This window comes from Bos grunniens, chromosome 12 (assembly GCF_055505025.1).
Source record: "Bos grunniens cultivar Pamir isolate PY7600 chromosome 12, Bosgru_T2T1.0, whole genome shotgun sequence".
In the NCBI taxonomy this organism is placed as follows: domain Eukaryota; kingdom Metazoa; phylum Chordata; class Mammalia; order Artiodactyla; family Bovidae; genus Bos; species Bos grunniens.
The window spans coordinates 43101264-43128923 of record NC_141176.1 but is presented as its reverse complement, the minus strand read 5'-3'; positions in this window follow the sequence as shown (position 1 = coordinate 43128923).

The following is a 27660-nucleotide window of genomic DNA, read 5'->3' as shown; positions in this document are numbered from 1 at the left end:
CAAGTCTCTTCAGTGTCTAATTTCCATCCTGACATAAGGGGGTGAGGGTGGTCACTTATTTAGGCTCACTTATTCAGCTGTGCTGTGGGGAGGGGAAAACACCACAAACAAATATCACTGGCATTTGTGGGGAGTGATCGCAGTGTCTGGGCAACACTGGGTTTGCCCCCACTCATGGTGTGTGTGCTTTCCCGGTCTAAAGTGGGTCCTGGGTTGCGTGCACTTCCCAGGTCTAAGCTGCTTAGGTTCAGGTTCTCAGGTACTCCACAAAGGCACAGAATTGGTTGGGCCTTGTTTTGTGCCCTACCCAGGTCCAAGCAGCTCAGGTGACCAGGTACTTGGTGAGCACACTTTCTCAGCTGGACGGTGCGTCTTATCACCTCCCTGGTCCCAGCCACTCTGTTTCCTGGGTGTGCAGCGAGAGAGCTGTCTCAGGTGTGCCATGTGTCTCCTCTGGGTAGCTGATCTCTGACTGTGACCCTCCTGGCAGATATCAACTGTCCAGGATCCCAGGAAGACTTGGTTAGTAACTGGGAGACTGCTCACAGTTTGGTGAAGGATACCGTCTCTGGGGCTGAGATTGCCCCTCGCCTTCTGGCTCTGGCTGCTGCCTTCCTGCCTCTTGCCTCTGGCAAGGGGAGGTGCCAGTCTGCAGCTGGCTAGCTCTCCTCTGGTATTTACTCAATCCTTTGTTCTGTGAGCAGTCTTGACTGTGCCTTAGGTTAAAGCTTTTCAAGGGAAAGTTCTCTCTCTCTCTCTTTTTTTTTTTTTCCTCTCCGGCTATCCCAGATTTTGGGTTACTGTCTCATGTTAGCTCTGTCAGATTGTCCTCAGGGCATTTGGGCCCACTCCTTACGCTAAGCATGCAGCACATGCCTCCCTGTTCAGCCCCCGCTCACTGCTGGTGGGCATCAGCATCTGGACTACTTCTATACTAGGAGTTGCAGTTAGGCATGTAATTTGTGTGTTTTTTTGTTTTTTGTTTTTCCTCCCAGTTATGTTGTCCTCTGTGATTCCAAAACTCCCCACAGACCCACTGGAGAGAGGGGTTCCAGCTGTTTGGAAACTTCTCATTCTTCACAACTCCCTCCCTGGGATGGGTCTCTGTTCCTAACTCTTTTGTCTTCTTTTTATCTTTTGTATTTTGTCCTACCTCCTTTAGAAGAGAATGGGCTGCCTTTCTGGGGTCCTGGTGTCCTCCGCCAGCATTCAGAAGTTGTTTTGTGGAATTTGCTCAGTGTTCAAATGATCTTTAGATGAATTTTTGGGGATAAAGTGGTCTCCCCATCCTATTCCTCCACTATCTTAGGTCCACCCCCCCTTCCTGCTTTTGGATTGCAGTCCCCTATGATGAAAATAACATAATTTTTGGATGTTAGTTCTAGAAGGTCTTCTATGAATAGTACATACATGAACAGTATGTAGGTACCCATGAACAGTATGAAAAGGCAAAAATATATGACACTGAAAGATGAACTCCCAATGTTGGTATGTGCCCAATATGGTACTGGAGAAGAGTGGAGAAATAACTCCAGAAAAAATGAAAAGAGAGAAGCAAAGGAAAAACAATTCCCAGTGGTGGATGGGACTGGTGATGGAAGTAAAGTCCGATGTTGTTAAGAAAAATATTGCATAGGAACCTGGAATGTCCATGAATCAAGGTAAATTGAAAGTTGTCAAACAGAAGATGGCAAGAGTAAGCATCGACATTGTAGGAATCAGTGAGCACCAAATAATTAATGCTTTTGAACAGTGGTGCTGGAGAAGACTCTTGAGAGTCTCTTGAACAATATGGAGATTCAACCAGTCCATGCTAAAGGAAATCAGTCCTGAATATTCATTGGAAGGACCGATGCTGAAGCTGAAACTCCATTATGGTGGCCACCTGATGTGAAGAACTGACTCATTTGAAAAGATTCTGATGCTGGGAAAGATCGATGACAGGAGGAGAAGGGGACAACAGAGGAGAAGATAGTTGGATGGCATCACTGACTCAATGTACATGAGTTTGAGTAAGCTCCGGGAGTTTGTGATGGACAAGCCTGGCATGCTGCAGTTCATGGGGTTGCAAATAGTTGGAAATGGCTGAGTGACTGAACTGAAACTGAACTGAACTAAAATGGACTGGAATGAGTGAATTTAACTCAGATGACCATTATGTCTACTACTGTGGGTGAGAAGCCCTTAGAAGAAACGGAGTAGCCTTCATAGTCAACAAAAGAATCCAAATGCAGTGCTTGGGTGTAATCTCAAAAACCACAGAATGTTCTCTGTTCGTTTCCAAGGCAAATCATTCACTATCACAGTAATACAAGTCTATGCCCCAACCGGTAATGCTGAAGAAGCTCAAGTTGAATGCTTCTATGAAGACCTACAAGACCTTCTAGAACCAACACCCAAAAAAGAGTCTCTTTAGTTTCTCTTCAAATTCTGCCATTAGAGTTCTATCATCTGCAATCTGAGATTTGTTGATATTTTTCCCATCAATTGATTCCAGTTTATGATTCATCCAGCCAAACATTTTGCATGATATATACTGCATAGAAGTTAAATAAGGTGGCACTATACAGCCTTGTTGTACTTCTTTTCCATTTTTGAATCAGCCCATTGTCTTTGTCTGGTTCTAACTATTGCTTTTTTACTCACATAAAGGTTTCTCAGGAGGTAGGTAGTGTGATCTGGTATTCCCATGTCTAAGAATTTTCCATCGTTTGTTGTGATCAATACAGGCAAAGCCTTTAGCATAGTCAATGGAGCAGAAGTAGATGCTTTACTGGAATTCCTTGCTTTCTCTACAATCCAAGAAGTGCTGGCAATTTGATATCTGGTTCTTCTACCCTTTCAAAACCTAGCTTGTATATCTGGAAGTTCTCTGCTCAGGTACTGATAGAGTCGAGCTTGAAGGATTTTGAGCATAATCTTACTAGCACGGAAAATGAGCACAGTTGTCCACTAGCTTGAACAGTAATTAGTATTGCCTTTATTTGGGATTGGAATTAAAAATGATCTTTTCCATTACTGTGGGCACTAATGAGTTTTCAAACTGTGTCGGTTTTCAAAATTTGCTGACATATTGATTGAGTGCACCACTCTAACAGAATCATCTTTTAGGATTTTAAACAATTCAGCTGGAATTCCATCGCCTCCACTAATTTTATTTGTAGTAAAATTCCTAAAGTCCTTCCTAAGGTCCACCTGCCTCCACACTCCAGGATGTCTGGCTCAGATGAATGATCACATTATCATGACTATCTGGGTATTAAGACCTTTTTTTTGTATAGTTCTTCTGTTTATTCTTACACCTCTTCTTAATTTCTTCTGCCTCTGTTAGGTCCTTACCATTTCTGTCCTTTATTGAGCCCATTCTTGAATGAAATGTTTCCTTGATCTCTCCAATTTTCCTGAAGAGATCTCTAGTCTTTGCCATTCTATTGTTTTCTTCTACCTTGCATTGTTCATTGAAAAACAATCTCTCCTTGCTATTCTCTGGAACTCTGCATTCACATGGGTATTTTTCCTTTTCTTCTTTGTTTTCCATTTATCTTCTTTCCTCAGGCGTTTGTCCTCAGACAACCACTTTGCCTTCATGCATTTCTTTTCTTTGGGATACTTTTGGTCACTGCCTCCTGTACAATGTTATGAACCTCCATCCATCGTTCTTCAGGCAGTTTACCAGATCGAATCCCTTGAATCTATTAATCAAATCCACTGTATAATTATAAGGGATTTGATTTAGGTCATAACTGAGTGGCCTAATTGTTTTCCCTACTTTCTTCAATTTAAGCTTGAATTTTGCATAAGGAGTTGATGATCTGAGCCACAGACAGCTCCTGGTCTTGTTTTTGCTGACTGTATAGAGCTTCTCCATCTTCAGCTGCAAAGAATGTAATCAATCTGATATTATTATTGACAATTTGGTGATTCCCACTGACAGTGTATGAGTGTTCCCTTTTCTCCACATTCTTACTGTCGGGGGGAATGTGTAGTATCCTCTGTCCTGTCTCATTACGACAAAAATTTGAAGCAATGGACCAGCATTACAGCCCTCGAATGGACCAGTGTTACACTCCATGTTACAGATCCGTTTTATTTAAAAAATAAAGGAAAATAATCCTCAAGATGTGAGGGCATGCCAACCCAAAGAGAGAGAGAGAGAGAGAGGGAGACCCCCAGCCCTTTGGCTTCTCTTTTTATGTCTTTTCTCCTCCCCCTGGACTTGCTCTATGTAAATTGACCTAGCCAGGAGTGCTGTTTGTTCTACCTGAGTTCCTCACTCTGGTCCTTGGACCTTCCATGGTTCTATTTTTGCAGGCTTTTCCCTTCCTTGTCTTTTAGCCTCTGTCATTCTGGATTCCTGTTTCCTATTCTAACTACCTAACATTCCCCCCTCAAGAAATGGGAGGCCCAATTCTTTGGGAATAGGGGCATTGATGTCTTTCTGGCTACTTCCTGCTGAACTGGGATGGCAAGGGACATAGGGCCTCCCCCTCTTGCTAGTCTCAGACCTCAGAGTCCTATAGCATTGTCCTTCAAAGGGTGAGTGATATTTTCTGTTGTTGACTGTAGTTTTATATACCTTATTGAACTGGTACTGCATGTTGTAGCTTGTTGACCTGGGCAGAGACAACAGGTTAGACAACTGACAATACATGGAGCAATCATAAGCATCAATATGGTGATAACAAGGACTAGTAGAAGCATTAACCAACTCCAAATTTCCATCACCATGAAGAACCCTCAAAGAAATATTGTAACCACCCCAAGAACTTTCCAGCTCGGACTTTGAGATCTTGTAGGATCTGAATGATTTTCTTGAGGACTGTGAGACTTTCTTTAACTTAGCTGGAGGTATTTACTCAGAAACAACATGTCTCATTCAAGATGGCTCAAGTCCCTCCTTGTTCAGGAATCAGAAGATCTATCTCCTGTCTGTTTTGGACTTCATCCCCTGCCAAGCTGTGTTGGCTCTTTAGAGCTGTTCTGAGAAATCTTATCCTTAGAAACTTTATTTTGGGGGTGTTCATTAGAAAGAAAGAAAGTGAAGTCGCTCAGTCGTGTCTGACTCTTTGCAACCCCATGGACTATAGCACCCCCAGGCTCCTCTGTTCATGGAATTTTTCAGGCAAGAGTACTGGAGTGCATTGCCATTTCCTTCTCCAGTGCATCTCCCCAACCCACGGATCAAACCTGGGTCTCTTGCACTACAGGCAGACGCTTTACCATCTAAGCCAACATGAAAGCCCTGATCATTAGAATGACACTCATTTGCAGTTCTAAATAGGTATCTGAGATCTTCCAGGGGCTCACAGATATATTGAGTGTCCCCTTCTGTTTTCTTCCATGGCTTGACTCATGCATAGTGAATCCAGGAATCATGTTCTGGTACCTTGACTTCTGTGGGGGTAGAAAGTATTACAGGCTAGGGACCCTTCCATGTGGGCTGGAGTTGAGCTTTTGGGAGCCCATCTTTCCAGACTTTACATAGGACTTGAGTTCCTGGAGCATATAGTGGTAGCTGTTTAGAATCTTTTGGGTCCTGGTTGACTCCCCACAAGCTTATATCCTGTTGGAATTGTCCAGTGGCCATGGTATAAGACCAGAGGACCTGAGCCTCTGGGTCTAGGAAGAGGTCATTGGAATAAACAAAAGGTCTCCCATATAGCATCTCATAAGGACTAAGAACAACCTGTTCCTTAGGGGCAATATGGGTGCGGAGGAGAGCTATTGGTAAAACCTTTTTCCATCCAAGGGAGGTCCGCTGGGTAATCTTTTTTATAGCTGATTTTAAGAATTGGTTGACTCTTTCTGCTTTTCCTAAAGACTGAGTCCTCCAGGCACAATGGAGATAATAAGTAATGCCCAATGCTTTAGAGACCGCTTGGGTGATCTTAGAAGTAAATGGCGTCCCATTGTCATGACCTGAGCATACCAAATCTTGGATTGATTTCATGGAGCAGTTTTTTTTTTTACCACCTCCTCACCTTTCTCAGTCTGGATGGGAAAGCCTTCAATCCATCCTGTGAATGTATCTATCACAACTAATAGGCATTTAAACTCTTGAGAAACTGGCTTCTGGATGAAATCCATCTACCAGTCCTTTCCTGGGTAGATCCCACTTGTTGGACAGGCTGGGCCAGCTAAAGTCTTAAAGCTCTTTGGGGGTTGTTTAACTGACAAGTGGGACAAGAGGTGACCACTTGACTTATAGTCATTTGGAGGCCTGTTTTTCTAAAGGACCTTTCTAGTAATCTTTGGAGGGCCTTTTCCCTTAAATGAGTAGTGGCATGTAAAGAGTTAATCAACTTCCATTGGAGGTTCCCAAGCAGAAAAAGTAGTCCCTCCTTTTGGAACCACCCCATACAATCTTGAAAGCCCTCACTCTTAGCTTTAAGAGTCTCACCTTCAGTATATGAAGGAGTTTCTGGCAAATTAGTTTATGGAACTAAGGTTGCAACACCTATCAGGTCATTGTTCTGTAATGCTGGTCTCTCAGCTGCCTGATCGGCTGCTTGGTTCCCTCGTGCCACTTCCATGCTCCCATTTTGGTGTCCTTTACAATGGTAGACTGAAATCTCAACGGGTAGATGAACTGCTTCCAAGAACCTAAGGATCTGATCACCATATTTGATTGGGGACCCTCGGGTTGTCAAGTGGCCTCTTTCTTTCCAAATAGCAGCATGTGCATGTAGCACCAGAAAGGCATATTTGGAGTCAGTGTAAAGGGATATTCTTGGGAGTCAGTGTAAAGGGATACTCTTTTTCCTTTTCTCAGCTCTAAAGCTCAAGTCAGGGCTATGAGCTCAGCTAATTGGGCTGAAGTACCTAGTAGCAAAGGTTTAGCCTCCATAGTGTCAAAACTGGAGACTACTGCACATCCAGCTCTTCTTTTTCCATCAAAGACAAAGCTGCTTCCATCAGTATATTAAAACATCAAAGCATTCAACATCATGGTAATTCAAGTCTATGCCAAAGAAGCAGGAGTTGACTGGTTTTATGAAGGCCCACAAAACCTTCTAGAACTAACAGCAAAAAAAAAAAAAAAAAAAAAAAAAAAGTCCTTTTTAATCATAGGGAATTGGAATGAAAAATTAGGAAGTCAAAATACCCAGAATGATGGGAAAGTTTGGCCTTTGAGTACAAAACGAAGCAGGACAAAGGCTGACAGAGTTTTGTCAATAGAAAACACAGAATCATATCAAACACATTTTCAGGCAACACAAGGGATAACTCTACACATACGTTTGAATGGTTTGCCTTGGAAACCAACTGAGATTATCCTGTCATTTTTGAGATTGCACCCAAGTACTGCATTTTTAACTCTTGTTGACTATGAGGGCTACTCCATTTCTTCTAAGGGATTCTTGCCCACAGTAGTAGAAATAATGGGTATCTGAATTATTACCTGTCCATTTTAGTTCACTGGTTTTTAAGATGTTGATATTCATTCTTGCCATCTTCTGCTGATCAACTCCAGTGTACCTTGATTTATGGACCTAATATTCTATTGTTATACCTTGTCAGAAATTGTAACTTCTCTCTGTATAAGGAAAAGTCTTGGCTTGGCCAATCAGCTTCAGGGAGCCAAGACTCAGTAGCAGATGGTATAAGAGCAAGAGTAGGTGGTGGAGTGTAAAAAAACAGGGGCATGTGCAGGAACAGAGATGATCCCACAGAGAAGGTGCTGGTGATCTGAGTTCAGAATACAAAAAAAATATTGGAAAGAATGTGGAGAAAAGCGGACACTCGTACACTGTCAGTGGGTATGCAAATTTGTTTAGTCATACTGTGGAAAACAGTTTGGAAGCTTTCCAAAAACTAAAAATGGAGCTATCATATAACCCAAGAATTCCACACCTGTGTATATAGTTTAAAGAAGCAAAAACACTAATTTGGAAAGATATACCACCACAATATTTGTAATGGCATTATTTACAATTGCCAAGTATGAAAGCAAACTAAGTGCCCATTATTTACAATTGCCAAGTATGAAAGCAATCTAAGTGCTGGATAAAAAATATGTGGATTGTTCGATTCGGCCATCATGAAATACACACACACACACACACACACACACACACTTATAATAAAATATTACTTAGCCTTTAAAAAGAATGAAATTTTGCCATTTGCAGCAACATGGTTGAATTTGGAATGCATTATGCAAAACGAAATGAGACAGAGAAAAACATTGTTATTCAATATTACTTACACATGAAATTTAAAAATATACAACAAACTAGTGAATATAACAAAAAAGAAACAGAGTCACATAGAGAACAAACTAGTAATTACTAGTTGTTGCCAATTGGGAGAGGAAAGAGAGAGGTGCAATATAGAGGTAGGGAGTTAAAAGATACAAACTGGTATGTATGAAATAAGCAATAAAAATGCATTATACAGCACAAGAGATAGATTATATTAAATATAATTAATAAAATTTAATATATATATTTAATATATATGAGGGGTTTCCCTGGTAGCTCAGCTGGTAAAGAATTTTCCTGCAATGCCAGAGACCCTGGTTTAATTCTTGGGTCAGGAAGATCCCCTGGAGAAGGAATAGGACACCGATTACAGTATTCTTGCCTGGATAATTCCATGGACAGAGGAGCCTGGAATGCTACAGTCCATGGGCTTGCAGAGTCAGACACGATTGAATGACCTTCACACATATATTCACATCATATAGCTGACTTACAAAGTTGTGTACAACAGAGTTAATCTGTTATATGTATACATATATCCACTCTTTTTTAGATTCTTTTCCCATATAAGCATTTATAGAGCAATGAGTAGTGTTCCCTGTTGTATACAGTAGGTCCTTATTGATTATTTTTTTATATGTAGTGGTATGTATAAGTCAATCCCAATCTTCCAATTTTCCCTCCCATCCTTAACCATATGGGAATACCAGACCACCTGACCTGCCTCTTGAAAAACCCATTTGCAGGTCAGGAAGCAACAGTTAGAACTGGACATGGAACAACAGAGTGGTTCCAAATAGGAAAAGGAGTACGTCAAGGCTGTATATTGTCACCCTGCTTATTTAAATTCTATGCAGAGTATATCATGAGACACGCTGGGCTGGAAGAAGCACAAGCTGGAATCAAGATTGCCAGGAGAAATATCAATAACCTCAGATATGCAGATGACACCACCCATATGGCAGAAAGTGAAGAAAACTAAAAACCCTCTTGATGAAAGTGAAAGAGGAGAGTTAAAAAGTTGGCTTAAAGCTCAACATTCATACTCATTTTCACTATATTGATTCTTCCAATCCATGAACATGGTATATTTCTCCATCTATTAGTGTCCTCTTTGATTTCTTTCACCAGTGTTTTATAGTTTTCTATATGTAGGTCTTTAGTTTCTTTAGGTAGATATATTCCTAAGTATTTTATTCTTTCAACTGCAATGGTGTATGGAATTGTTTCCTTAATTTCTCTTTCTGTTTTCTGTTTTCTCATTATTAGTGCAAGGGATTTCTGTGTGTTGATTTTATATCATGCAACTTTACTATAATCATTGATTAGTTCTAGTAATTTTCTGGTGGGGTCTTTGGGGTTTTCTATGTAGAGGATCATGTCTTCTGCAAAAAGTGAGAGTTTTACTTCTTCTTTTCCAATTTGGATTCCTTTTATTTCTTTTTCTGCTCTGATTGCTGTGGCCAAAATTTCCAAAACTATGTTGAATAGTAATGGTGAAAGTGGGCACCCTTGTCTTTTTCCTGACTTTAGAGGAAATGCTTTCAATTTTTCTCCATTGAGGATAATGTTTGCTGTGGGTTTTTCATATATAGCTTTTATTATGTTGAGGTATGTTCCTTCTATTCCTGCTTTCTGGAGAGTTCTTATCATAAATGGATGTTGAATCTTGTCAAAGGCTTTCTCTGCATCTATTGAGATAATCCTATGGTTTTTATTTTTCAATTTGTTAATGTGGTGTATAACATTGATTGATTTGCAGATACTGAAGAATCCTTGCGTCCCTGGGATAAAGCCCAATTGGCCATGTTGTATGATCTTTTTAATGTGTTGTTGGATTCTGACTGCTAGAATTTTGTTAAGGATTTTTGCATCTATGTTCATCAGTGATATTGGCTTGTAGTTTTCTTTTTTTGTGGGATCTTTGTCAGGTTTTGGTATTAGGGTGATGGTGGCCTCATAGAATGTGTTTGGAAGTTTGCCTTCCTCTGCAATTTTCTGGAAGAGTTTGAGCAGGATAGGTGTTAGCTCTTCTCTAAGTTTTTGGTAGAATTCAGCTGTGAAGCCGTCTGGACCTGGGCTTTTGTTTGCTGGAAGATTTTTGATTACAGTTTCAATTTCCGTGCTTGTGATGGGTCTGTTAAGATTTTCTACTTCTTTCAAGCTACCAACAGTACTCTTCACAGAGCTAGAACAAATAATTTCACAATTTGTATGGAAATACAAAAAACCTCGAATAGCTAAAGCTATCTTGAGAAAGAAGAATGTAACTGGAGGAATCAACCTACCTGACTTCAGGCTCTATTACAAAGCCACAGTCATCAAGACAGTATGGTACTGGCACAAAGACAGAAATATTGATCAGTGGAACAAAATAGAAAGCCCAGAGATAAATCCACACACATATGGACACCTTATCTTTGACAAAGGAGGCAAGAATATACAATGGATTAAACACAATCTCTTTCACAAGTGGTGCTGGGAAAACTGGTCAACCACTTGTAAAAAAATGAAACTAGAACACTTTCTAACACCATACACTAAAATAAACTCAAAATGGATTAAAGATCTAAACATAAGACCAGAAACTATAAAACTCCTAGAGGAGAACATAGGCAAAACACTCTCCGACATACATCACAGCAGGATCCTCTATGACCCACCTCCCAGAATATTGGAAATAAAAGCAAAAATAAACAAATGGGACCTAATTAAACTTAAAAGCTTCTGCACAACAAAGGAAACTATTAGCAAGGTGAAAAGGCAGCCTTCAGAATGGGAGAAAATAATAGCAAATGAAGCAATGGACAAACAACTAATCTCAAAAATATACAAGCAACTCCTACAGCTCAACTCCAGAAAAATAAATGACCCAATCAAAAAATGGACCAAAGAACTAAATAGACATTTCTCCAAAGAAGACATACAGATGGCTAACAAACACATGAAAAGATGCTCAACATCACTCATTATCAGAGAAATGCAAATCAAAACCACTATGAGGTACCATTTCACGCCAGTCAGAATGGCTGCAATCCAAAAGTCTACAAGCAATAAATGCTGGAGAGGGTGTGGAGAAAAGGGAATTCTCTTACACTGTTGGTGGGAATGCAAACTAGTACAGCCACTGTGGAGAACAGTGTGGAGATTCCTTAAAAAACTGGAAATAGAACTGCCTTATGATCCAGCAATCCCACTGCTGGGCACACACACTGAGGAAACCAGAAAGGAAAGATACACGTGTATCCCAATGTTCATCACAGCACTGTTTATAATAGCCAGGACATGGAAGCAACCTAGATGTCCATCAGCAGATGAATGGATAAGAAAGCTGTGGTACATATACACAATGGAGTATTACTCAGCCATTAAAAAGAATTCATTTGAATCAGTTCTAATGAGATGGAGGAAACTGTACCCTATTATACAGAGTGAAATAAGCCAGAAAGAAAAACACCAATACAGTATACTAACGCATATATATGGAATTTAGAAAGATGGTAACAATAACCCTGTGTACAAGACAGCAAAAGTGACACTGATATATAGATCAGTCTTATGGACTCTGTGGGAGAGGGAGAGGGTGGGGAGATTTGGGAGAATAGTATTGAAACCTGTATAATATCATGTATGAAACGAGTCACCAGTCCAAGTTTGATGCAGGATACTGGATGCTTGGGGCTGGTGCACTGGGACGAACCCAGAAGGAGGGTATGGGGAGGGAGGACGGAGGAGGGTTCAGGATGGGGAACACATGTATACCTGTGGCAGATTCATTTTGATATTTGGCAAAACTAATACAATATTGTAAAGTTTAAAAATAAAATAAAATTAAAAAAAAAAAAAAGCTCAACATTCAGAAAACGAAGATCATGGCATCTTGTCCCATCACTCCATGGGAAATAGATTGGGAAACAGTGGAAACTGTGTCAGACTTTATATTTTTGGGCTCCAAAATCACTGCAGATGTTGATTGCAGCCATGAAATTAAAAGACGCTTACTCCTTGGAAGGAAAGTTATGACCAACCTAGATAGCATATTCAAAAGCTGAGACATTACTTTGACAACAAAGGTCCATCTAGTCAAGGCTATGGTTTTTCCTGTGGTCATGTATGGATGTGAGAGTTGGACTGTGAAGAAAGCTGAACACTTTCTTTATTGATGCTTTTGAACTGTGGTGTTGGAGAAGATATTGAGAGTCCCTTGGACTGCAAGGAGATCCAAACAGTCCATTCTGAAGGAGATCAGCTGTGGGATTTCTTTGGAAAGAATGATGCTAAAGCTGAAACTCCAGTACTTTGGCCACCTCATGCAAAGAGTTGACTCATTGGAAAAGACTCTGATGCTGGTAGGGATTGGGGGCAGGAGGACAAGGGGACGACAGAGGATGAGATGGCTGGATGGCATCACTGACTCAATGGATGTGAATTTGAGTGAACTCCAGGAGTTGGTGATGGACAGGGAGGCCTGGCGTGCTGCAATTCATGGGGTCGCAAAGAGTCGGACACGACTGAGTGACTGAACTGAACTGAACTGTACAACATTCAAAAGCTAAGGTCATGGCATCCAGTCCCATCACTTCATGACAAATAGATTAGGAGAAAGTGGAAAGAGTGAGGTTTTGTTTTCTTCAGCTCCAAAGCCAATGTGGATGGTGACAGGAGCCATGAAATTAAAAGACCCTTGATCCTTGGAAGAATAGCTATGATAAACCTAGACAACATATTAAAAGCAGAGACATTGCTTTCCTCAAAAAAGTCTGAGTAACCAAAGGTATGATTTTTCCAGTAATCGTGTATGAACATGAGATTTGGACCATAAAGAACGTTGAACACTGAAGAATTCATGCTTTCGAATTGTGGTGTTGGAGGAGACTCCTGAGAGTCCCTTAGACAGCTAGGAGATCAAACCAGTCAATCCTAAAGAAAATCAACCCTGAAGATCCAATGGAAGGACTATTGTTGAAGCTGGAGCTCCAATACTTTGACCACCTGATGTGAAGATCTGACTCACTAGAAAAGACCCTGATGCTGGGAAAGACTGAAATCAAAGGAGAAGGGGGTGACAGAGGATGAGAAGGTTGAATGGCATCACCAACTCAATGGACATGACTTTGGACAAACTCCAGGAAATGGTTAAGGACAGGGACGCCTGACATGTGACAGTTGATGGGGTCCCAAAGAGTTCTGCATGACTGAGCGACTGAACAACAACTCTAAGATTATTTTCTACATCTGTTTAATTCTATTTCTATTAATATTTTTGTGGATAATTTTATTTATATCCCTTTTTAGATTTCACATATAAAAGATATTGCATGGTATTAGTTTTTCTCTGTATGACTTACTTCACTCAGTATGCATATTTCTAGGTCTATTCATGCTGCTGCAAATGGCATTATTTCACTCATTTTTATGGCTCAGTAATATATCATTGTATATAAATGCAACATCTTCTTTATCCATTCCTTTGTTGATGACAATTTGGGTCACTTCCATGTCCTGGTTCTTGTAAATAGTGCTGCAATGAATATTGGGGTGCATATATTTTTTAACTTATTATTTTCCACAATATTTGCCCAGGAGTGGGATTGGTGGATCACATGGTAGTTCTATTTTCAGTTTTTTAAGTAATGTCCATATGTTTTCCATAGTGACAGTACCAATTTACATTCCCACCAAGAGTGTAGGAGAGGTCCCTTTTATCCACAACCTCTCCAGTATTTTGTATATATTTTTGATGGTAGCCATTCTGACAGATGTGAGGCAATACTTCATTGCATTTGTGATTTGCATTTTATAATAATTAGTAACACTCAACATCTTTTCATTTGCTTTTTAACCATCTGCATGTCTTCTTTGGAGAAGTCTCTATTTTTGACTGGTTAATTATTATTATTTTATATTGAACTATGTGATCTATTTGTGTACTTTGGAGATTAATCCCTTACTGGTCACTTTGCAACATTTTCTGTTTTTCTCAGGTTCCATTTGTTTACTTGTGTTTGTATTCTCATTACTCTAGGATGTGGAATGAAAATGATCTTGTTGAGATTTATGTTAGAGAGTGTTCTATATGTATTCCTCTAAGAGTTTATACCTGAACTTGCATTTACATATTTAATCCTTTTTGAGGTTACTTTTTGTGTATCGTGTTAGTGGATTTTCTAAGTTCATTCTTTTACATCTAGGTGATCAGTTTTCCCAGTACCCAGTTACTGAAGTGACTCTTTTTCCTCTATTGTGTGTTCTTGTCTCCTATGTCATAGTTTTGGTGACCATGGGCACATGGGTTTATATTTGAACTTTCTATTCTATTCCATTGCTCTTTACTTCTCTTTTTGCCAGTACTACAATTTTTTGATGACTGTAGCTTTGTTAACAGTCTGAAGTCAGTGAATCTGATTCCTCCAGCTCTGCCTTTTTTCATAAGATTCTTTTATTTGGGATCTTTTGTGTATCCATACTAATGTAATCTTTTGGGTTTTAATTCTGCAAAAAAAAATGCTGTTGGTAATTTGAGAGGGGTTGCATTAAATCTGTAGATTATTTTGGAGGGTAGAGTCATTTTCACAATATTCTTCTAATCCAAAACCATGGTATATTTTTCCATCTGTTTGTGTCATTTTGATTTCTTTCATCAGTATCTTATACTTTCTGTTTTTTTTTTTTTTTTGAATACAGATCTTTTGCTTCCTTGGATATATTTATCCCTAGATATTTTATTCTTTTTGATAAGACAGTAAGTGGGATTGTTTCCTTGATTTCTTTTTCTGATCTTCCATTGTTAGTGTATAAGAACACAAGAGATTTATGTGTGTTAGTTTTGTATTCTGTAACTTTATCAATTTCACTGATGAGCTCTAGTAGTTTTTTGGTAGCATCTTTTGTGTTTTTTATGTATAGTATCATGCCATCTGCAAACAGTGACATTTTTACTTTTTTTTTTTTCCAGTTTGGATTCCTTTTATTTCTTTTTCTTCTCTGATTCCCATATCTAGGACTTCCAAAATTATGTTGAATAAGAATGGTGAGAATGGATATCTTTGTCTTATTTCTGATCTCTGAGGAAATGCTTTCAGTTTTTCAACATGAACAATGATGTTTGCTGTGGATTTGTTTCATATGATCTTTATTATGTTGAGGTAGTTTCCCTCTATGCCCACTTTCTGAACACCTGGAGAATTTATATCATAATGGGTGCTGAGTTGCTCCCCAATCCCATACTGCCAAGGCTGCCTTTCCCTTGGGCCCCCATGCCAGCTTTCTGATTATCCCACCCCAGCCCAACTCATTTAACTTTAACTTTCTAGTTAAATTAGACTCTTTGAGCCTGTTGTCTAGAATTCTTTGCTGACCAAGACTGAAGGATGTTCTAGAGGTTCTCAACTTTACTGTCCAAATAAACTGCTATTAATAAGCTTAAAGAAAAAAATCTGTTTAATTTTTGCAACTAATAGAGTCACATGTAGTTTCCATTCCATAATGTAAAATAAGGAAAAAACATTTTTGATGCTGCTCTAAACCTCTAAATGACACAAATGTGCATTTTAGAAGATAATCTCTTCCCTTCTATCTAATTTTGGAAGTTTTCATGTAAGATGGGATCTAAGTTTTCTACTAAAAAATTGTGAATTTACCTAGAATTCTCCTTGTGCTGGTGTTAAGGTCACCAACAAATGAGGTAGCTAACTAAGAGTTTAAAGTCTCCAAGAAATAATTCAGAAGCAAAAAGGCAGTTTAAAACTCACCTATAGAGTTATATTTCCCAAAACTGCTGCAACAGTGACCAGTGGTGGTAGTAATTGTTTCCAGTATCAGCAAAGACAAGCAAGAAAAAAATGAAATTAGTTTCCTTTTGGTAATTTGTTGTTGTTGTTGTGTTTGCATTTCTTACCTAAATATGATTACCAGATAAAATATAGGATCTACAGTTAAATTTGAATTTAATATAAACCTCAAACTCTATTTTTAATAAGTATATTCTAAATATTGCATGGGACTTACACTACTTTCCTATTGCTATTATTTAATTGAATTTCCAATTTAGCTAGGCGCATTGTATTTTTATTTACTAAATTCATAATTTATCTAGTAGCCTTATAGTGAATGTGTTTTACCTTGAGTTAGCAGGTTCTTTGCTACCAAAAAATTCAATTTTATAAGACTCAGTACCATAAGGAGAAGAGCCATAAATAATATCTACTAGCTTGTTAGTTTCAATTGGAGGTAGTGAGATTAGAGAGTAACCTAATGCATACTACATTTAAAAGATGTCAACACTTACTAAGCATGTGCAAAACATTATTTAAATTGTAACATTGTTTGATATTGGAATCTAAGAACTTTACATTTGGGAAATGAACAAGTAATCTTTAAAAGTTGAAGAGTGTGGGACACTTTCAGTCTTGAGTATAAGTAAGTTTGCCCATGTGACAAGTTTTGTATCAAAAAGACTTATCCAATTTTACCAGCACCACTATTGAAGAGGCTGTCTTTGATAAACTGGACAGCTACATGCAAAAGAATGAAATTAGATCACTACCTAATGCCATACACAAAGATAAACTCAATATGGATTAAAGACCTAAATATAAGACCAGAGACTATTAAACTCTTAGAGTAAAGAATAAGTAGAACACTTGATGACATAAATCAAGCAAGATCTTCTATGACCCACCTCCTAGAAAAATGAAAATAAAACCAAAAATAAACAAGTGGGACTTAATTAAACTTAAAATCTTTTGAACAGCAAAGGAAACTACAAACATGGTGAAAAGAGAACCCTCAGAATGGGTGAAAATAATAGCAAAGGAAACAACTGACAAAGAATTAATTTCCAAAATATATAAACAGTTCATAGAAGTCAATATCAGAAAAGCAAATAACCCAGTCAAAAAGTGGGAAAAGGACCTGAAGAGACATCTCTTCAAAGAAGACATACAGATGGCTATCAAGCACATGCAAAGATGCTGAACATAACTCATTATTGGAGAAATGAAAATCAAAACTACAATGAGATACCACATTACACCAGTCAGAATGGCCATCATCAAAAAAGTCTACGAACAAGAAATGCTGGAGAGGATGTGGGGAAAAAATGGAACACTCTTGCTTTGGTGGTGGGAATGTAAACTGATACAGCCACTATGGAAGATTGTATGGACATTCCTTGAAAAGCTAGAAATAAAACCACCATATGATCCAGCAATTCCACTCCTAGGCATATACCCTGATAAAACCAAAATTGAAAAAGACACATGTACCCCAAGGTTCATTACAGCAATATTTACAATAGCTAGTAAATGGAAGCAACCTAGATGTCCATCGACAGATGATTGGATAAAGAAGCTGTAGTACATATATACAATGGAATACTACTCAGTCATAAAGAGGAACACATTTGAATCCATTCTATTGAGATGGAAAAACCTAGAGCCTATTACGCAGAGTGAAGTAAGTCACCAAGAGAAATATAAATATTGTATACTGACACATAGATATGGAATCTTAAGAGATGGCACTGATCAATTTATTTTCAGGACAGTGATGGAAAATCAGACATAGAGAACAGAGCTATGGACATGGGGGGAGGAGAGGAGGGAGAAGGGGAGATGTATGGAGAAAGTAACATAGAAATTTGCCATATGTAAAATAGGTAGCAAATGGGAATTTTCTGTACGACTCAGGGAACTGAACCAGGGGCTCTGTTACAGGCTGAAGGGTGAGATGGGGAGGGAGATGGGAGGGAGGCTCAGGAGGGAGGGGACATGGGCGTACCTATGGCTGATTCTTATTGATGTATGACAGAAAACCACAAAATTCTGTAAAGCAATTATCCTTTAATTAAAAAAGAAAAAAAAAAAAAGACTTATCTAAATAAGAGAAAAGAGAGCAATGTGGCATTAATAAGAAAGGTTCTGTCTCCTGAGGCTATATGTTAAAATTGCTATTAAACAAATAATCCAGAACCTGGCAAATTTAGAAAGTTGATTTCTCTATACCAAGGTTGAGCTTCCCTGGTGGCTCAAATGGGAAGGAATCTGCTGGCAATGCAGCAGAACTGGGTTTGATTCCTGGGTTGGGAAGATGCCCTGGAGAAAGGAAATGGCTACCCAGAATTCCATGGACAGAGGAGCCTAGCAAACCACAGTCAATGGGGTCACAAAAAGTCAGATACCACTGAGTGGCTAACATTTTCACTTTCTTTCATACCAAGATAATTATTGACTATGCCAAAGCCTTTGACTGTGTGGATCACAATAAACTGTGGGAAATTCTGAAAGAGATGGGAATACCAGACCACCTGACCTGCCTCTTGATAAATCTGTATGCAGGTCAGGAAGAAACAGTTAGAACTGGACATGGAACAACAGCCTGGTTGCAAATAGGAAAAGGAGTACATCAAGGCTGTATATTGTCACCCTGCTTATTTAAATTCTATGCAGAGTATATCATGAGAAACGCTGGGCTGGAAGAAACACAAGCTGGAATCAAGATTGCCAGGAGACATATCAATAATCTCAGATATGCAGATGACACCACCCTTATGGCAGAAAGTGAAGAGGAACTCAAAAGCCTCTTGATGAAAGTGAAAGAGGAGAGTGAAAAGTTGGTTTAAACTCAACATTCAGAAAATGAAGATCATGGCATCTGGTCCCATCACTTCATGGGAAATAGATGGGGAAACAGTGGAAACAGTGTCTGACTTCATTTTTCTGGGCTCCAAAATCACTGCAGATGGTGACTGCAGCCATGAAATTAAAAGACGCTTACTCCTTGGAAGGAAAGTTATGACCAATCTAGATAGCATATTCAAAAGCAGAGACATTACTTTGCCAACAAAGGTTCGTCTAGTCAAGGCTATGGCTTTTCCTGTGGTCATGTATGGATGTGAGAGTTGGACTGTGAAGAAGGCTGAGCACCGAAGAATTGACGCTTTTGAACTGTGGTGTTGGAGAAGATTCTTGAGAGTCCCTTGGACTGCAAGGAGATCCAACCAGTCCATTCTGAAGGAGGTCAGCCCTGGGATTTCTTTGGAAGGAATGATGCTAAAGCTGAAACTCCAGTACTTTGGCCAGCTCATGCGAAGAGTTGACTCATTGGAAAAGACTCTGATGCTGGGAGGGATTGGGGGTAGGAGGAGAAGGGAATGACAGAGGATGAAATGGCTGGATGGCATCACCGACTTGATGGACGTTAGTCTGGGTGAACTCCAGGAGTTGGTAATTGATAGGGAGGCCTGGAGTGCTGCGATTCATGGGGATGCAAAGAGCTGGACAAGACTAAGCGACTGAAATGAACTGAACTGAACTGAACCTTTGACAAAGAAGCAAATCAAAAAACTTCAGCAAAATAGTCTGTTCAATAAATAGTGCTGGAAAACCTGACATCCACATGCAAAAATATGAATCTAGACACAGACATTTTACCTGTCAAAAGATTAAGTCAAATTGAATCACAAACCTAAATGTAAGAGGCAAAAATAAAACACCTCTAAAAGATAGAAGAAAACCTACATAAACAAGTAGGATGATGTCCATTTAGATACAACACCAAAGGCATATCAATGAAAAGAAAAATAATAATAAGCTAGACTATATTAGTTCAGTTCAATGTGTCAGTGTAGGTTCATCAACAACAAGTGCACTCACTATGGCAACTGATGTTGATAAAGGGAGAGGCTAGACATGCATGCATGCTAAGTCACTTCAGTCATTTCTGACTCTGTGCAACCCTGTGGACTGAAGCTTGCCAGGCTCTACTATCCATGAGACTCTCCAGGCAAGAATACTGGAGTGGGTTTCTGTGCCCTCCTCCAGGGATCTTTCAGATTGAACCCACATCTCTTAGGTCTTCCTGCACTGTCAGGTAGGTTCTTTACCACTAAGGCCATGTGGGAAGCCCGAGGCTTTACACATGTGGGGGAAAAATATATATATAAATCTCCATATGTTCTTCTCAATTTTGCTAGGAAAATAAAGTGTTGGGGCACACATGTATAACTGTGGCGGATTCATTTTGATATTTGGCAAAACTAATACAATTATGTAAAGTTAAAAAAAATAAAATAAAATAAAAAAACAAACAAACATGCAAACAAAAACTCAACAAGGACATTACAGGAAATTAAGTACACAGGGCAGTAATTTCATGTAATCACAAATAGATTGAAATACAAAGTTGGTTTCAAATTGGAAATCAAACAATTTAATTCATTGCATTAATAACAAGAAGTTGCCTATGATTATCGCAAAAGATACAGATCAGCCAACCTTGAGAAAAAGAGCAGTGAAATAAAAATAGAAGGAAGGTTTCTTCACATAATAAAAGACATACACCAAAAAGTTGTATGTTTACTGTAATGGCAAATTTCTGATAGTTTCATCTGGATAGTGAAAACAGATAAGAATTTCTGTCACCATTAGTATTCAACATTGTGATGGAAGTTCATATGAAGCCAAAATCTGATTTTTAATTGTTTAAGTGAAAAAGTAAAACTGTTATTTTTCACATGTGAATATACAATATTTAAAATAATTTACAGACTAATAACACAGCTAATAAATGAATGTGACTAGGTCACTAAGGACAGATTTCTTTAATTAAAAAAATCAATTATATTAATACATATGACAAAATTTATAGAAAGTAACATTAAAAATCCAATAAAATAAAACAATGAGATATAACAATAATTTTATATTAATATGATATAATAAATAAAAATAATTTTATTGATGCATATACATAATAATTTTATTAAGAAATAAATTAAATAACCAATAAATATGAATAAAATTTATATATACATAGAAGGAAAATATTTGTTTGCAATACAGAATTCATCTTTGTAGAAATCTATGAAATATTGACAGAAACATAAGATCAAAACAAAGGAGAGCTACTCCATGTTATTTTATTGAACAAATTAATGTAAATATGTCAACACACCATGTATTTGATCTACTATTCTATGTAATTTTAGTAAAATGTTGTTAGGTTTCCTACCTTTCTTTCTTGTTTAGAAATGGATTTATAAATTTGAGAACTATTATGTAAAAGCAAATGGCCAAAATTACTCAAGATAATCTTAAGAAAAAAAGAGCTGGAGGAGTATCATATATTAAGGCTTATTTTATACTTTAAGTAATTAAAGGAGTGGAGTGTGATTAAAATGGAACACAGTAGAAAAGCTGGAATACGATTCATGAATCCTCAGTCACTTGTTTTAGAACAAAGTTTATACTATGGACCAATTAGCTGAGAATAAATTTCTCAGTGAATAAGGCAAAATTCATTCTGTGCTTATATAAAATAAAATGAAACACAACTGTTATTTGACATCATTCATAAAAAGAAATTCAACAAAATGGAAAACAAATATACTGAAATTTAAAATAATATAAAATGTAAATTTCTTTGCCTTTTCATGGCTCACAGCCTTGTCATGGAGAAGGGGCTTGCATAGTTCAATGAAGCTATGGGCCATGCCATGTAGGATCACAGTAAAGTATTCTAACAAAGTGTGGCCTAATGGCAACCTGCTCCAATATTCTTGCCTAGAGAATCCCATGGACAGTGTGAAAAGGCAATAAATAAATAAATAAATTATATATATATATATATATATATATACACACACACACACATAATACCTGAAGAGGAGCCCCTCAGGTTAATAGATGTCCAATGTGATACTGGAGAAGAGTGGAGGGCAATTATTAATAGCTCAAGAAAGAATGAAACCTCTGGGACAACGCAGAAGCAATGCTCAGTGGTGGATGTATCTTGTGGTGAAAGTAAAATCTGAGGCTGTAAAGAACCATATTGTATAGGAACCTGGAATGTTTGCTCCATGAATCAAGGTAAACTGAAAGTGATGATGCAGATGGAAATATTGAACATTGTCATCATAGGAATCAGTGAACTAAATTGGATGGCATTGGTTGAATTTAATTAAGATGGCCATTACATCTACTGCTGTGAGCAAAACTTCCTTAGAAGAAATGGAGTAGCCTTCATAGTTAACAAAAGAGTCTGAAATGCAGTACTTGGGTGCAATCTCCAAAACAGAACGATCTTGCTTGGTGTCCACAGCAACCATTCAATATCACAGTAATCCAACTATCTGTCCCAATCAATGATGACAAACAAGGTGAAGTTCACTGGTTCTATGAAGACCTATACGACTTATGGAACTAACACCAGGAAAATATATGCTTTACATCATAAAGAATTGGGATGTAAAAGTAGGACATCAAGAGATATCCAGAATAAAAGGCAAGGTTAGCCTTATAATACAAAATGAAGCAGGGCAAAGGCTGACAGAATTTTCTCCAGAGAACACACTGGTCATAACAAGCACCCTTTTCCAACAACCCAAGAGAAGACTTTTCACATGGACACCACCAGATGGCCAGTAACAAAGTCAGATTGATTAAATACCTTGCAATTGAAGATGGAGAAACTCTATACAGTCAGTAAAAACAGGACCTAGAGCTGGCTCAGATCATGAGCTGCTTAAATTCAGGGTTAAATCGAAGAAAGTAGGGAAAACCAGTAGGCCATTCAGGTATGACCTAAATCAAGCCCTTTATGATTATGCAGCAGAGGTAATTAAAAGATTTAAAGAATTAGATCTGGTAGACAGAGTGCCTGAAGAACTATGGACAGAGATTCATAACACTGTACAGTAGGTAGTGACCAATATCACCCCAAAGGAAAAAAAAATGCAAGAAGGAAGAGTAGTTTTCTGAGGAGTTCTTATGAGAAGAAGAGAGGTAAAAGGTAAGGGAGAAAGGAAAAGACATACCCAACTGAATGCAGAGTTCCAGAGAATAGCAAGGAAGGAAAAGAGCACCCTCTTGCATGAACAATGCAATGAAATAGAGGAAAACAATAAAATGGGAAATACTAGAGATCTCATGAGAATTGGAGATATCAAGGGAACATTTCATGAAAGGATGGGCATAGCAATCCCACTGCTGGGCATACACACTGAGGAAACCAGAATTGAAAGAGACAAGTGTACGCCAGTGTTCATTTCAACACTGTTTATAATAGCCAGGACATGGAAGCAACCTAGATGTCCATCAGCAGAGGAATGGATAAGAAAGCTGTGGTACATATACACAATGGAGTATTACTCATCCATAAAAAAGAATACATTTGAATCAGTTCTAATGAGGTGGATGAAACTGGAGCCTATTATACACAGTGAGGTAAGCCAGAAAGAAAAACACCAATACAGTATACTAATGCATATATATGGGATTTAGAAAGATAGTAATAACAATCCTGTATATGAGACACCAAAAGAGACACTGTTGTATAGAACAGTCTTTTGGACTCTGTGGGAGAGGGAGAGGGTGGGATGATTTGGGAGAATGGCATTGAAACATGTATAATATCATATATGAAACGAGTCTCCAGTCCAGGTTCGATGCACGATACTGGATGCTTGGGGCTGGTGCACTGGGACGACCCAGAGGGATAGTATGGGGAGGGAGGAGGGAGGAGGGTTCAGGATGGGGAACACATGTATACCTGTGGTGGATTCATTTTGATATATGGCAAAACCAATACAATATTGTAAAGTTAAAAAATAAAATTAAATTAAAAAACAAAAAAAAGAAAGGATGGGCATGATAAAGGACAGAAACAATAAGGACCTAACAGAAGTATAAGAAATTAACAAAAGACAGAATAAACAGAAAAACTATACAAAAAGGTCTTAATGATCCAGATAACCAGGATGGTGTGGTCACTCATTTAGATCCAGACATCCTAGAATGTAAAGTTAAGAATGCCTTAGGAAGCATTACTATGAACAAAGATAGTGGAAGTGACAGAATTCCATCTGATCTATTCAAAATGTTATAATATATCAGCAAATTTGGAAAGCTCAGCAGTGGCCACAACACTGTAAAAGGTCAGCTTTCCTTTGAATCCTAAAGAAGGGAAATTCCAAAGATTCTTAAAACTACTGTACAGTTGTACTCATTTCACATGATAGCAAGGTATGTTCAGAATCCTTCAAGTTAGGCTTCAGCAGTGTGTGAACTGAGAACTTCCAGATGTACAAACTGGGTTTCAAAGAGTCAGAGAGACCAGAGATCAAATTGTCACCATTCATTGGATCATGAAGAAAACAAGGGAATTCCAGAAAAACATCTGTTTCATTGACTACATGAAACCTTTTAACTGTGTGGATCCGAACACACTGTGGAAAATTCTTAAAGAGATGGGAACACCAGAGCACCTTATGTGTCTCCTGAGAAATCTGTATGTGGTTTCAAAAGCAACAGTTAGAATGAGACATGAAATAACAACTGGTTCAAAACTGGGAAAGGAGTACAAGGTTGTATATTGTCACTCTGTTTATTTAGCTTATATTCAGAGTGCATCATGTGAAATGATGGGCTGGATGAATCACAAGCTGGAATCAAGACTGCCAGGAGAAATATCAGCAGCCTTATATATGCAGATGATAACCAATAACAGAAAGTGAAGAGGAACTAAAGAACTTCTTGATAAGAGTGAAAGAGGAGAGTGAAAAAGCTGGCTTGAAACTGAACATTCAAAAATCTAAGATCATGACATCAGGTACGTTCACTTCATGGCAGATAGATGAGGAAAAGTGGAAGCAGAGACAGATTTTATTTTCTTGGACTCCAAAATCTCTGTGGGTGGTGGTTGCAGCTGTAAAATTAAAAGACACTTGCTCCTTGGGAGAAAAGCTATGACAAACCTAGACAGCATACTAAAAAGCAGAAACATCACAAAAGGAGAAGTGAGCAGCAGAGGAGGAGATGGTTAGATGGCATCACTTACTCCATGGACATGATTTTAGCAAATTCTGGGATCTAGTGGAGGACAGAGGAGCCTGGTGTGCTGCAGTGCATTAGGCTGCAAAGAGTCAGACAAGACCTAGGGACTGAAAAGCAACAACAAAAATATCCTTGGATTAGGAAAAGTTTTTCCATAGAATACAGAAAAATTTTTAAAGAAATTGTCTTTATATGAAGAAAAATTGCTTTAAAAAATAGACACTATTAAGAAGATGAAAAATCAGGCCATGGAGTAGAAGAATATTTTTGTAACATATGGAACCAAATAAGGATTCTAGTCCAGAATACATGTTAAGAACTTCAAACCAACAAAAATACAGACATCAAAATATAATATTGGATAAGGAGCTGCTACAAATATAGAAAAAGAAGAGCATCAACATAGCCAGAGAACATAAGAAAGCATTTTCATATTGCATAAAAAAATAGAAAATAAAAATTCAAACAATCGTGTATCTCTTTTTGCCTCCCACTCCAGTGAGGGATATTTGAGAGAGCGAGAAATACAGAGGAGAGAATCCTGATGAAAATGAAAAGACTGTGGATTTTCAAACCTTGCTGGTGGAAGTGGAGGCATTTTTGAATTAACTAAATTAATCAAGCATAACCAGTGCTCCAAAATTACAAATTTATACATATACTTTTTTATTTTATTTTATTTTGTATTTATTTTTTAAATTTTATTTTATTTTTTAACTTTACAATATTGTATTGGTTTTCAAAATGAATCTGCCACAGGTATACATGTGTTCTCCACCCTGAACCCTCCACCCTCCTCCCTCCCCATACCATCCCTCTGGGTCGTCCCAGTGCACCAGCCCCAAGCATCCAGTATCATGCATCGAACCTGGACTGGCGACTCATTTCATATATGATATTATACATATTTCAATGCCATTCTCCCAAATCATCCCACCCTCTCCCTCTCCCACAGAGTCCAAAAGACTGTTCTATACATCAGTGTCTCTTTTGCTGTCTCGTATACAGGGTCGTTATTACCATCTTTCTAAATTCCATATATATGCATTAGTATACTGTATTGGTGTTTTTCTTTCTGGCTTACCTCACTGTGTATAATAGGCTCCAGTTTCATCCACCTCATTAGAACTGATTCAAATGTATTCTTTTTTATGGCTGAATAATACTCCATTGTGTATATGTACTACAGCTTTCTTATCCATTCCTCTGCTACATATACTTTTTAAAAGCTCATGTGTACATACTCACAAGAAATGTATAATGTTGTTCATAGTAGCATTTTAAATGAAAGTATGGACAACAGAATGAATAAAATTGTGTTGTATTATACATACAAAGTAATACTGCACACCATGTGATAGGTGAAAATAATTTATAATTAAACTTCAGCTACACAAAAAAACATGTTAAGCTGACAAAATTCTGTGCTAAAAAGTCAGACATAGAAGTACACATTCTATATGATTCCACTTATTCAAATAATAAGAGAGAAAAACAGAGAAAATTGTACAATAGGATTTTAATATGGTTAATTTATACTACAAAGTAAGGTAATTATTTTCATTAATGCCCACTTTTCAGTATATATTATATCTATTTCAGTTCAGTTCAGTCACTCAGTCATGTCCTACTGTTTGCAACCCCGTGAATTGCAGAAAGCCAGGACTCCCTGTCCATCACCAACTACCGGATTTCACTCAAACTCATGTCCATCGAGTCGGTGATGCCATCCAGCCATCTCAGCCTCTGTGGTCCCCTTCTCCTCCTGCCCTCAATCCCTCCTAGCATCAGAGTCTTTTCCAATGAGTCAACTCTTCGCATGAGGTAGCCAAAGTATTGGCGTTTCAGCTTTAGCATCAGTCCTTCCTAAGAACACCCAGGACTGATCTTTAGAATGGACTGGTTGGATCTCCTTGTAATCCAAAGGACTCTCAAGAGTCTTCTCCAATACCACAGTTCAAAAGCATCAATTCTTCAGCGCTCAGCTTTTTTCACAGTCCAACTCTCACATACATACATGACCACTGGAAAAACCATAGCCTTGACTAGACGGACCTTTGTTGGCGAAGTAATGCCTCTGCTTTTTATTATGCTGTCCAGTTTGGTCGTAACTTTCCTTCCAAGGAGTGAGTGTCTTTTAATTTCATGGCTGGAATCACCATCTGCAGTGATTTTGGAGCCCTCAAAAATAAAGTCTGACTGTTTCCACTGTTTCCCCATCTATTTCCCATGAAGTGATGGGACCAGATCTTCGTTTTATGAATGTTGAGCTTTAAGCCAACTTTTTCACTCTCCACTTTCATCAAGAGGCTTTTAAATTCCTCTTTACTTTCTGCTATAAGAGTGGTATCATCTGCATATCTGAGGTTATTGATATTTCTCACAGCAATCTTGATTTCAGCTTGTGCTTTTTCCAGCCCAGCGTTTCTCATGATGTACTCTGCATATAAGTTAAATAAGCAGGGTGACAACATACAACCCTGACATACTCCTTTTCCTATTTGGAACCAGTCTGTTGTTCCATATCCAGTTCTAACTATTGCTTCCTGACCTGTATACAGGTTTCTCAAGAGGCAGGTCAGCTATTTCCATCTGTTTCAGAATTTTCCACAGTTTATTGTGAT